Source organism: Schistocerca americana, chromosome 1, assembly GCF_021461395.2.
Source record: "Schistocerca americana isolate TAMUIC-IGC-003095 chromosome 1, iqSchAmer2.1, whole genome shotgun sequence".
In the NCBI taxonomy this organism is placed as follows: domain Eukaryota; kingdom Metazoa; phylum Arthropoda; class Insecta; order Orthoptera; family Acrididae; genus Schistocerca; species Schistocerca americana.
The window spans coordinates 1,212,235,629-1,212,248,891 of record NC_060119.1 but is presented as its reverse complement, the minus strand read 5'-3'; positions in this window follow the sequence as shown (position 1 = coordinate 1,212,248,891).

Below are 13,263 nucleotides of genomic sequence, written 5' to 3'. Positions count from 1 at the left end.
TTCCCACGTAGCGTCTCTCATCACCTGGGTGGTCCGGTGACAGGCGGGCTCTGATGATTTTGAAAGGGTAAGCTGACGGGTGTGAGAGAGTCGAGTGAATGCTTTGCAGACGCCGACATTGTGAAAAGACACGCCCGGAGGGGTCTGAAGTAGCGGCTGGGCTAGAGGTTCCGTTACTTCGCAGAAACTTAGCGAAAACACTTTCTGGCGGGCTACCAGCAAGGCGTGGGAATGACTTGTGTACCCAGACAGTTGTGGCGGGAAAATTCCCGCGCTTTCTGCAAAATAGTAACTGTGATTGGCTTGCTCAGGGCATAGCTCCGTGACGTAGCAAAATCAGTGAAGAAATTGGCACCAAGAATCTCCATTGGTGGAATGGTAGTGTTCCGGCAATAGAGTAGAATTTTCCGCGGGTTTTCGAGTTGCTGATTGGAACGGTTAACCACGGCCACTGTCGTGGGGGCGGGAATGTTCTGTGTTCGGTTTTGTACGGGTGCTCTTGTGAGTAGTCGTCTCTCGCCTTTCGGTGGAAGTAGGTTACAAGACTGAACTCTCGCTGCTCGGGTCAGCCTGCCTTCCGTGGGCTGCCTAATATACTTTTATTTAATTGTAACTGTTTGACGAAGTTGCTGAAGTTTCGACTTCAACGTAACTTTCCGTGTACAGTTGGCAATTGAGCGTTCTGTGTACAAGAGGCCTATGTTGTCTGTCTTGAGCAGTTTTGGCTAATGTTGACTGTATTGGAGTTACTGGGTGACTTCGCTTGTTAAAATCAATCACTGTACCGTCAGTGATTGTGTGGCGAGCTTTCTTCGTCTCCCTCAGAGGCGCATTTGTATTGCTAGGAAATCTTTAGTCTGGAACAACCAGGCCAGGATAATTTGTTTCGGGCTATACTCGCGCCATTATCATCACCACGACGGGCCGTCGAAGCAACCAGCCATCGCCTCCGGTACGCCAAATCGTGTTCTTACAGTTAAAAAGACTGATTGGTAGTGTATGTCCGCAGCACCGGCAGACAGGGATTTTCCTAGGTGATAATCAGAGCTTAGCAGAGCGTGCCTGTTCATCTTTTTCTAACTTTGTTCTGTCTTGGGTAGCAGCAATTAATGTTGGGTTGGCTATGTGTTTTCTCTTAAGATTTGAGTTGCAAGGAATTGGCTCCACATACCACTTCGTCATAATCCTCACAATCTAGTTTAGGGACAACTTCACATTCACAGCATTTGTTTGAGTATCCAATTTGAGCCAATTTGATGTATTGTAAATGTTTCATGTGTTTTTGTTTATTATTTTGTGTTTAGTCTTAATAAATCATATTGTTATTTTGGACAGAACTTTCATTCAGTTAATCGGTAGAGCAACCCTATCATTCCTCACTATGTTAATGAAACCTTCGTTTATTTAACTTATTTATCATATTAAATTATTGCAGGTGCCAAACTCTCTTCTACTCCACTGGCAGGGTTGATTAGAGTCAGTTTGCGTATTTTTTTTAATCGTTGTGCAACAGCAAAAGTCGGAGTTAGAATAGGGGGGGGGGGGCTTAGAGCATCATTTACATATGTAGATTCTAGAAGAATTTAGTGTTAAATACACTGCTAGCCCCAGCACCTCGCAATCCCTAGCATTTCCCTTTTAATATTTTCTAGCTTTTATGGCACGTTCAAATTTGTGATTTTCCATGCCCCAACTCATAGACTATTGCCGTTTCGTTCGTTATTATATCTTCATCTCATGTTCACTTCCCCAGAGATTAGGATGAGGGCTAATCGATGATATTTCGCTAATTGAGAGACTGTCACGACAATTTTTCAGTTACAGTCCACATGTCCTGTGGATACACATTATGTGTCTTTAATGCAGTGGTTTCTTCTGCCTTGTTGTCCTCATATTGTTCTTTCATTATCCCATCTACTAGGGACACTTTCCAACACCTGAACCTTTGTCCACTTCACCGCCCTGTTTCACAAAGCCATAGGCAGAATAAGTTCTTATGCCGGAATATTTCGATCACCATTGCTGGCAATTTTTATTGCAGATCTTAACAATGCTGTATCCAAACCCGCGACCCAGGGTGTTTTGGTTCCCAGTCAGAGACGCTACCCCTAGACCACGTGTTCGACAAGTAACTGTAATGGATATTTTTACTGTCTTGACTAATTTCTGGTTGATAATGCTTCAAATGGCTCTAAGCACTATAACATTCTGCGTGGTGTCTGTCTGTTCTAAGCCGTGTGTCCCTACCACTTTCGCCATCGACGCGCCGGTCGCCGAAGTGGCGTCAAATCGAAAGACCTGCACCAGGCGAACGGTCTACCCGACGGGAGGCCCTAGCCACACGACATTTCCATTTTTTACCACTTTCGCGCAACGACGCTCTGAGCGTGTTTTTTAGGGAATTGACTAGTTTGAACCTGGGACCTGTTGCTGGTAAGGAGACGCCAGACCACACATGACATGTAGAATTCAGAAGAGTTCAGTGAGACTAGCGATGATATAACCAAATACTTAATGATTTCAGCGTCAGCTTCACTGCACTCCCTGTAAAAGAATCTTAATAATAACTAAATTTAGTGGAAGGGGTTCAAGGCTTTCCTATTTTTAGTTAGCTGGTAAAATAACGTCGAAAAAGCAGTTAAGTTTACCATTGGAAATTTTATTCTACTCATAAAACATTGTTTATAAATTGCACTATTGATAAAAGGAAATATTTTAATACAGGATGATAAAAACCAACTGCGTTCAACAAAAATGTGAACGAATATTTCCTGAGTGGGTTTCCAAGTTCTACAATGTATCGAAGGATGACCTATGTCATATCACATCTATAATCTAGGTTTAAATTAAGTTTTGCAAAAGATAAAACTATCAAAATGGTCTACAGTGACCCTCAATTATCTTTAATTATTTATCTAACTTGTCGTAAATTACAGTGGCTGATGTGGCTTCTCAATAATTATATAGCAGAAAAATCATCGCGTTTCAGATTTTAACTTACGTAGCAAATGTGAATACCATGAACTTCAATTGACGATCGACACTAGTATTACGTAAAAAGGGGATGTGACAGATGAGACTTCTGCAGTTCTGAGTGAAGCCTTACACGCTCAAAAATGCGGCATTGCGTGCGTTAATTACCTTGCCGGTGTTCGTCAGGGGGCGGCGGACAGCACAGCTCCACTCACCTCGCCGTCTCGGAAGCAACTCCTTTCTAACTTCTCCTTACAACAATTTACTGAAGTTGGTTTAAAAGAAAACTATCTGGCTGTGTTTTCATCTGACCAATCAGGGTCTCAATGTTAACCTTAAGCTCCACCTACAAAAATTCTGTCCATCCAATGAGAAACGTTATACTTTTCGTGGTGGGGCAATGTTTTTAACGTTTGCAACGTAACGGAGACGCGAAAAAGTCTCACGCTAAAACTTGCAGCTGGTATGGCCCTTTTAGTATTATCGTAAGATCTATACTGTTCTTCTGGAGGGCTCTGGCTTTCAACATGGGCTGGGGAGTGGTCCTTCTAGCTTGACACGGTTCTGCTCTCGACTTCTGTTCTCGTTTCTCCCCTCGGAACTGCGTCTGTCTCACGGTGGGGAGCTATGACATGCATTTAGGCATTCTTGTGTTAGTCTGTGGTATTCCATTTGCTCACTCGTTACTCGTATTACTTTGGTTAATTTAATGTCACGATTTATTCGGAGCTATGTGACATACTACTGGATTTGCTTATCATGTCAGGGTTTTCGTGGAAGGTGTTGGATTTGCCTGACACCTTACAGCACTGTGGGACTTAACATTCGAGGTCATTAGTCCCCTAGACTTAGAACTACATAAACCTAACTAACCTAACGACATCACACACATCCATGACAGAGGCAGGATTCGAACCTGCGACTGTAGCAGCCGCATGGTTCCACTGAAGTGCTTAGAACCGCTCCCTAGCATCTGGTAGTGCTTCAAATAATACAACAAAATTTTTTTAGGTGTGGCCTTCATACGTGGTGTAGGAGTACAATAACACGTTAAAACATATGAATATCGTTTACTAAATAGACACTGTGCAGTTCATCAGGTTACTGGGCCCACGCATCATTATGCTGACTCTGGTGATAACATTGATTGCTTTAAGCTTCATGAGTATTTTGGAACCTGTCCCATTTTGACATCAACCAATATGTGTAAACTATTAAAAATACAGTCATAATTTTTGAAACAACCTGTATACTAGAATAGCCAGTGGTCCGAGTGTCCATGTTTTCTCTAAACGAATGTTTTAATACAACTACGCCCAGAAGTCGAAGTAGGGTGGCAACGTTTTCCTGCTGGGGCGTGCTGTTTGTGGCTAGGTTAGCCGGGCGTGGCTTCCGCGTGTCGCACGCCCTTGCTTAAAGTGGCGTGCCGCGAACATACTGCCCGCTATCACAGCTCGGCCGACAAGCGGGCGCCACAATAAGAGCATTGTGGGGGGATAAAGTCGGAGGCCCTGGGCTTTCCTCCGGAACGACCGACACAGTCAGGCGCCCGGTTTCCAACGCGGGCCGCTTTTCACGGCAGAGGGAGAAGAGGTTGGAGCGAGAGCAGTCGATCCCTCTGCCTACAGGGCGCAGCACCGGCGGAAGGCGACCGGGCTCGGAGGGGTGTGGCGGGGGAATCACCGGAAGCAGAGAGGGCAGGGCTGGGCTGATCACAACCACTAGCGGCAGAGGGGTGGCGAGTGAGAAAGGGGGGGGGGGAGGGGTGGATAGGCATTGTGGCGCCAGGCACTTCGGCATAATCAGCGCAGAGGCCACTCGGAGAGAGCGTAGGGTAGCTGCGGCGTTCCTATCTCAAAGGGGCTGTCCAAGCAGACCGCCGGGCTGCTGTCGCTGTTATTGTTATTGCAGGCTGCTAATTGCCACTTTGATGGATCTGTCGTACACATTTTTTTCTCAGATTAGCCTGATACTCTTTCTCCTTTTTGACACACCAACAACCAGCTATACATACGGACGTAGTCGGATTTTTTCAAAGGGGCCGTCCTACTTCTCAAAGAGGATCTTAATAAGACTCACGTTTTTCGTTTACTCTTAAAATTTCCATAAAGAACGCGAAAGCAATTTATTCGATTTTCACCAAGCAGAGTGTTCGCCAAGCGCAGATATAATTCCCTTACTTAGGAGTACTGTGTTTTACCAAACGACTAAGCAATCTCCCTCCAGCTTCCAAAGTTATTTTACACACTCCTTCTTTCAGTCTAGATTTGAGTTGACACACAGTCAACATGGCTTTAGAAAACATCGTTCCTCTGAAACACAACTAGCTCTTTATTCACATCAAGTGTTGAGTGCTATTGACAAGGGATTTCAGATCGATTCCGTATTTCTGGATTTTCGGAAGGATTTTGACACTGTGCCACTCAAGCGGCTCGTAGTGAAATTGCGTGCTTATGGAATATCGTCTCAGTTATGTGACTGGATTTGTGATTTCCTGTCGCCGGCCGGAGTGGCCGTGCGGTTGTAGGGGCTAAAGTCCGGAACCGAGCGACTGCGACGGTCGCAGGTTCGAATCCTGCCTCGGGCATGGATGTGTGTGATGTCCTTAGGTTAGTTAGGTTTAATTAGTTCTACGTTCTAGGCGACTGACGACCTCAGACGTGCTCAGAGCCATTTTGATTTGATTTCCTGTCAGAGAGGTCACAGTTCGTAATAATTGACGGAAAGTCATCGAGTAAAACAGAAGTGAGTTCTGGCGTTCCCCGACGTAGTGTTATAGGCCCTTTGCTGTTCCTTTTCTATATAAACGATTTTGGAGACAATCTGCGAAGCCGCCTTCGGTTGTTTGCAGACGACGCTGTCGTTTATCGACTATTAAAGTCATCAGAAGACCAAAACAAACCGCAAAACGATTTAGAAAAAAAATATGTGAGTGATGCGAAAAGTGGCAGATTATCCTAAAAAAAGAAAAGTGTGAGGTCATCCACATGAGTGCTAAAAGAAACTCATGAAACTTCGGTTACACGATAAATCAGTCTAATCAAAAAGCCGTAAATTCAACTACATACCTTTTTTTTTTTTTTTGTCATCAGTCTACTGACTGGTTTGATGCCGCCCGCCTCGAATTCCTTTCCTGTGCTAACCTCTTCATCTCAGAGTAGCACTTGCAACCTACGTCCTCAATTATTTGCTTGACGTATTCCAATCTCTGTCTTCCTCTACAGTTTTTGCCCTCTACAGCACCCTCTAGCACCACATCTCAAATGCTTTGATTCTCTTCTGTTCCGGTTTTCCCACAGTCCATGTTTCACTACCACACAGTGCTGTACTACAGACGTACATCCTCAGAAATTTCTTTCTCAAATTAAGGCCGGTATTTGATATTAGTAGACTTCTCTTGGCCAGAAATGCTTTTTTTGCCATAGCGAGTCTGCTTTTGATGTCCTCCTTGCTCCGTCCGTCATTGGTTATTTTACTGCCTAGGTAGCGGAATTCCTTAACTTCATTGACTTCGTGACCATCAATCCTGATGTTAAGTTTCTCGCTGTTCTCATTTCTACTACTTCTCATTACCTTCGTCTTTCTCCGATTTACTCTCAAACCATACTGTGAACTCATTAGACTGTTCATTCCGTTCAGCAGATCATTTAATTCTTCTTCACTTTCACTCAGGGTAGCAATGTCATCAGCGAATCGTATCATTGATATCCTTTCACCTTGTATTTTAATTCCACTCCTGAACCTTTCTTTTATTTCCATCATTGCTTCCTCGATGTACAGACTGAAGAGTAGGTGCGAAAGGCTGCAGCCTTGTCTTACACCCTTCTTAATACGAGCACTTCGTTCTTGATCGTCCACTCTTATTATTCCCTCTTGGTTGTTGTACATATTGTATATGACCCGTCTCTCCCTATAGCTTACCCCTACTTTTTTCAGAATCTCGAACAGCTTGCACCATTTTATATTGTCGAACGCTTTTTCCAGGTCGACAAATCCTATGAAAGTGTCTTGATTTTTCTTTAGCCTTGCTTCCATTATTAGCCGTAATGTCAGAATTGCCTCTCTCGTCCCTTTACTTTTCCTAAAGCCAAACTGATCGTCACCTAGCGCATTCTCAATTTTCTTTTCCATTTTTTTGTATATCATTCTTGTAAGCAGCTTCGATGCATGAGCTGTTAAGCTGATTGTCCGATAATTCTCGCACTTGTCAGCTCTTGCCGTCTTCGGAGTTGTGTGGATGATGCTTTTCCGAAAGTCAGATGGTACATCGCCAAACTCATATATTCTACACACCAACGTGAATAGTCGTTTTGTTGCCACTTCCCCCAATGATTTTAGAAATTCTGATGGAATGTTATCTATCCCTTCTGCCTTATTTGACCGTAAGTCCTCCAAAGCTCTTTTAAATTCCGATTCTAATACTGGATCCGCTATCTCTTCTAAATCGACACCTGTTTCTTCTTCTATCACATCAGACAAATCTTCACCCTCATAGAGGCTTTCAATGTATTCTTTCCACCTATTTGCTCTCTCCTCTGCATTTAACAGTGGAACTCCCATTGCACTCTTAATGTTACCACCGTTGCTTTTAATGTCACCAAAGGTTGTTTTGACTTTCCTGTATGCTGAGTCTGTCCTTCCGACAATCATATCTTTTTCGATGTCTTCACGTTTTTCCTGCAGCCATTTCGTCTTAGCTTCCCTGCACTTCCTGTTTATTTCATTCCTCAGCGACTTGTATTTCTGTATTCCTGATTCTCCCGCAACATGTTTGTACTTCCTCCTTTCATCAATCAACTGAAGTATTTCTTCTGTTACCCATGGTTTCTTCGCAGCTACCTTCTTTGTACCTATGCTTTCCTTCCCAACTTCTGTGATGGCCCTTTTTAGAGATGTCCATTCCTCTTCAACTGTACTGCCTACTGCGCTATTCCTTATTGTTGTATCTATAGCGTTAGAGAACTTCAAACGTATCTCGTCATTCCTTAGTACTTCCGTATCCCACTTCTTTGCGTATTGATTCTTCCTGACTAATGTCTTGACCGTCAGCCTACTCTTCATCACTACTATATTGTGATCTGAGTCTATATCTGCTCCTGGGTACGCCTTACAATCCAGTATCTGATTTCGGAATCTCTGTCTGACCATGATGTAATCTAATTGAAATCTTCCCGTATCTCCTGGCCTTTTCCAAGTGTACCTTCTCCTCTTGTGATTCTTGAACAGGGTATTCGCTATTACTAGCTGAAACTTGTTACAGAACTCAATTAGTCTTTCTCCTCTTTCATTCCTTGTCCCAAGCCCATATTCTCCTGTAACCTTTTCTTCTACTCCTTCCCCTATAACTGCATTCCAGTCGCCCATGACTATTAGATTTTCGTCCCCCTTTACATACTGCATTACCCTTTCAATATCCTCGTACACTTTCTCTATCTGTTCGTCTTCAGCTTGCGACGTCGGCATGTATACCTGAACTATCGTTTTCGGTGTTGGTCTGCTGTCGATTCTGATTAGAACAACCCGGTCACTGAACTGTTCACAGTAACACACCCTCTGCCCTACCTTCCTATTCATAACGAATCCTACACCTGTTATACCAATTTCTGCTGCTGTTGATATTACCCGATACTCATCTGACCAGAAATCCTTGTCTTCCTTCCACTTCACTTCACTGACCCCTACTATATCCAGATTGAGCCTTTGCATTTCCCTTTTCAGATTTTCTATTTTCCCTACCACATTCAAGCTTCTGACATTCCACGTCCCGACTCGTAGAACGTTATCCTTTCGTTGATTATTCAATCTTTTTCTCATGGTAACCTCCCCCTTGGCAGTCCCCTCCCGGAGATCCAAATGGGGGACTATTCCGGAATCTTTTGCCAATGGAGAGATCATCATGACACTTCTTCAATTACAGGCCACATGTTCTGTGGATACACGTTACGTGTCTGTAATGCAGTGGTTTCCATTGCCTTCTGCATCATCATGTCGTTGATCATTGCTGATTCTTCCGCCTTTATGGGCAATTTCCCACCCCTAGGACAAGAGAGTGCCCTGAACCTCTATCTGCTCCTCCGCCCTCTTTGACAAGGCCGTTGGCAGAATGAGGCTGGCTTCTTATGCCGGAAGTCTTCGGCCGCCAACGTTGATTATTTATCAAAATTTAGGCAGTGGCGGGGATCGAACACGGGACCAAAGACGTTTTGGATTATGAATCAAAGACGCTATCCCTAGACCACGGGTAGTAACCACATACCTAGGTATTACAATTACGAACAACTTAAATTGGAAGGAACACACACAAAATATTGTGGGGAGGGTGTAACCTCCCCGCAAGAAATATTAAAAAAGTCAATGACAATAAAAATGTGCCAAATGTTGACTCCCTACAGAATTAAGGAATGAAGATTGATCGCAAACCCACAATAATATTAATTAGATAATGAACCATGAACCGTATCTAACATCTCAACAGAAATAATTTAAGCCTGATATACTTTATGACAGCAGCGCTGACCTTCGGCCCTGTATTCTGAATAACAAAAGCAAAATTCTTACCTCAATAAAAAACTGCATCTATATCTGCTCTTATTTATCGCCACAGCTTCGTGCAACGATAAATAACTCTCTGGTCAGAGATTCTGTCATGCCTCGCCATCGCTGGTACTGAATAGATACGTCTTTCAAGGGCTAACCAAAGACTGCGTTTTATTGGCAGGACACTTAGAAAATGTAACAGATCTACTAAGGAGACTGCCTACACTACGGTTGTCCGTCCTCTTTTAGAATACTGCAGCGCGGTGTGGGATCCTTACCAGATAGGACTGACGGAGTACATCGAAAAAGTTCAAAGAAAGGCAGCACGTTATGTATTATCGCGAAATACCGGAGAGAGTGTCACTGTGATTTGCAGAGTATCCATGTAGATGTAGAAGTCATCAGGAAGGGACGATCGCTAATTTTTTGAGACACCATGATTATCACCGACAGGGCTTTCAGATAAAGAGATTGTTCGGCAGAGAAGCTAGAACAATTTCTGGTGGCGGAAATGCAAAAGATCCGGAATTATTCAACTTACACTTTACCATATTTCCTCATTTAAGAATGCAGCTCTCACTTCACGCTCTTAAGGGGGGATGTAATGGATTTTGGTCCAAAAAATCGATTTTTCATAACTATTAGTTTCTTGATCTACACAGTTTAATCTACGAGGGTAATCCCAAAAGTAAGGTCTCCTATTTTTTTATAAGTAGAGGGACCTGTTTATTTCTACAATGTTTACAGCTTGAACATTTAGCTATTTTTCGACATAATCACCCTTTCTGTCGATGCATTTTTGTAGACGCTGTGGCAGTTTTTGTACGCCCATGTCACGCCAGCTCGCCGCCATGCTGTTCAGAAAGTTATGAACCTCTTCTTTCACCTCGTCGTCGAAGCTGAACCGCTGGGACCACAATTAACGCTGACAGGTACTGTGAGACTGAAAAAACCCAAACGGGCAATTCAGAACCGGAGAAGAGGAATGTTGAGCAAGGGCGTACGCATTCTCCATGACAACGCTCGCCCACACATCGCTCGGCAAACCTTTGCTCTCCTACAACAGTTTCAGGGTCACATAATCACCCACCCACCCTATATTGGCGCCCAGTGACTATCACCTGTTCCCTAGGTTAAAAAACATTTGGCCGGAAAGGGATTCAGCTCCGATGACGAGGTGAAAGAAGAACAGCATATCGGCGAGCTAGTATGATACGGGCATACAAAAACTGCCACAGCGTCTACAAAAATGCATCGACAGAAATGGTGACTATGTCGAAAAATAGCTAAATATTCAAGCTGTAAACTGATGTAAACCATTGTAGACATAAACAGGTCTATGTACTTATAAAGGAATAGGAGACCTTACTTTTGGGATTACCCTCGTATGTTGTGTGTGAATTTTATCGTGATAGTATCTTTAGAAATGCCTTTAAATTGTTAAACTGATTAACTCTGCACTGGCGGTCACTCTCATCTTTTCCGACATTTTGAATTTTTGTCAGTGTGAAGGCTATTTTCTTTCGATATCTTTGGCTGACATCTATATCTATGGCTGACATCTATATCTTTGCTTGAAAACTTTCTTGCATGTGGTTTATTTACGTTTTGCCAATACTAACACATATTAATAGGTGGAAGGTAGAATTCGCAAGCCTATGTGTGCAAGTTAAGATTTATGCGTAATGGGTGGTGGAAAAACTGTATTTACGAAACGGAGGTTTTATGGAAATCGGTTTACCAACAAAAAAGAGGAAGCAGCTCGAAATAAATAACGTAAGCTCTCAGCTTCACCATCGAAACTTGCGACAGGAGAATTGCACAGGTGCGTGAATGATGTTGTTATGGATTCCACTGAATTCAGACATATTGATTCAGAGCTTCTCTGAAAGGCCATAAAGTTTTCATGTTCATGTGTTAGCTGTAAAAATACGGAATGCATGATTGCTGTTGAAGAAAGAAGAGTGGCAATAGCTTGTGTTTTTAAATTAATTTGTAATTCGTGTGGCTATGAATCTTCGTTTTCCTCCTCAAAAAACTGACACTGGCACCTATGAAAGAAATTTTAGGTTAGCATATGCTCTGAGATGCCTTGGACAGAGCAGGAAGGAGGTAATTTAACGTGCGGTTCTGAACATGCCCCCACTTCCTGCAAGGTTTGAAAAAATAAATAAAAGAATTTCTGATGCTGTATGCGATACTGCCAAAGTTTCTACGAAGAAAGCAGTGGAGTAATTGGTGGAAATAAACCAAAAAGAAATAGATTCTGGGGTAGATATTCATGACGGTGAATCCCCTACAAATGTTACTGACCTGTTTGTGTCTGTAGATGGGACCTGGATGAAAAGGGGTCACACATCCCTGTATGGAGTTGCATGTATTATTGGTATTGACCGAGGTAACATTTTAGATGTAGAAATTATGTCTAAATACTGCCACCAGTGTGCAACAAGGAAAATGTCCAACAATGAAGACAGTGAGAAATTGAGGCAAGAAAAGCTTGCAGTACCATGCTCTAAAAATTATAGTCGCTCAAGTGGGGGCATGGAGGCTGCTGCAGTTGTGAGGATGTTCTCCAGATCTGAGGACCAGTATGGTGTTAGATATACTGAATACCTTGGTGATGAGGACTCCTCTTCGTTTAAAGCTGTAACAGATAAAAATCCATACAATACAACAATAGAAAAGTTGGAATGTGTTGGCCACATCCAAAAGAAGCTTGATGGTAGGCTTCGTCGCTTGCTGGAAGAGAAGAAAGGTGAAGTACTTGAGGATGGAAAACCACTAGGAGGAAAAGGCAGGCTTACTCTGAAAGAAATTGATTCTTTTCACTTATTTTATGGGAGAGCCATCAGGAAAAACACACATAATTTCGAGGCAATTAGGAGTGCTGTGTGGGCAATTTTTTTCCACAAACTTTCCATTGACCAAATACCATCGCACAATCTGTCTCCAAAAGACGACTGGCGTAAGTTCAGCAGGAATGAGACGTATTCACTTACACTCTCATTACCAGAACCTGTTATGAAAGCAATTAAGACCACATTTAGGTTTCTTGCAAACCCTGATTTATCGAGGAAGCGTCTTCACGAAAAGACACAAAACCCAAATGAAAGCCTCAATAGTTGAATTTGCGTTAGATGCTCAAAAAGGATATTCTGTGGACTTGAAGTACTCAAAACAGGAGTCTGTGATGCAGTTTTATGTTACAATAATGGAAATAATGGCAGAATTGAAGTGCTGAGAAGAGTTGATATAGGCCCTGGTGTGTTTACAATAAAAGCATTTTACACCATCGACGAGAGGAGGGTCAAGAAAATGAACATATCAGTGTCTCACTTTCAAATACAGGAAAGGTAGATTCGAAGAGGTGAGGAGAGGAGCCTGAAGGATGAGGAGAATCAGTATGGAGGATTTTAAAATTGAGGCAAGCTTATTACATGTAGAAGTATGAGAAGAAAATCTTTGAATCTCATTTTCACTGTTTTACATTTTTTACGTTAGTAGAAGACTTTTTCTCAAAAATTATATGCGCAAAGCTACGAAATTTTCAGGAACTGTTTGCAATGTGTTGTTGTCTCCCTGGAACTAAAAATACGAGACCCTGCAATTACATTCCGATTTTTAGATGATTGTATGTAGAAAAAATGTTAATTTTGGTTGTGCAAAATTGAAAACCCTGTTAATGATTCATTTTGTACCAAAAATTAATAACTATAGGTCAGTGGGCTTATAACCGTCTCGGGACACTAC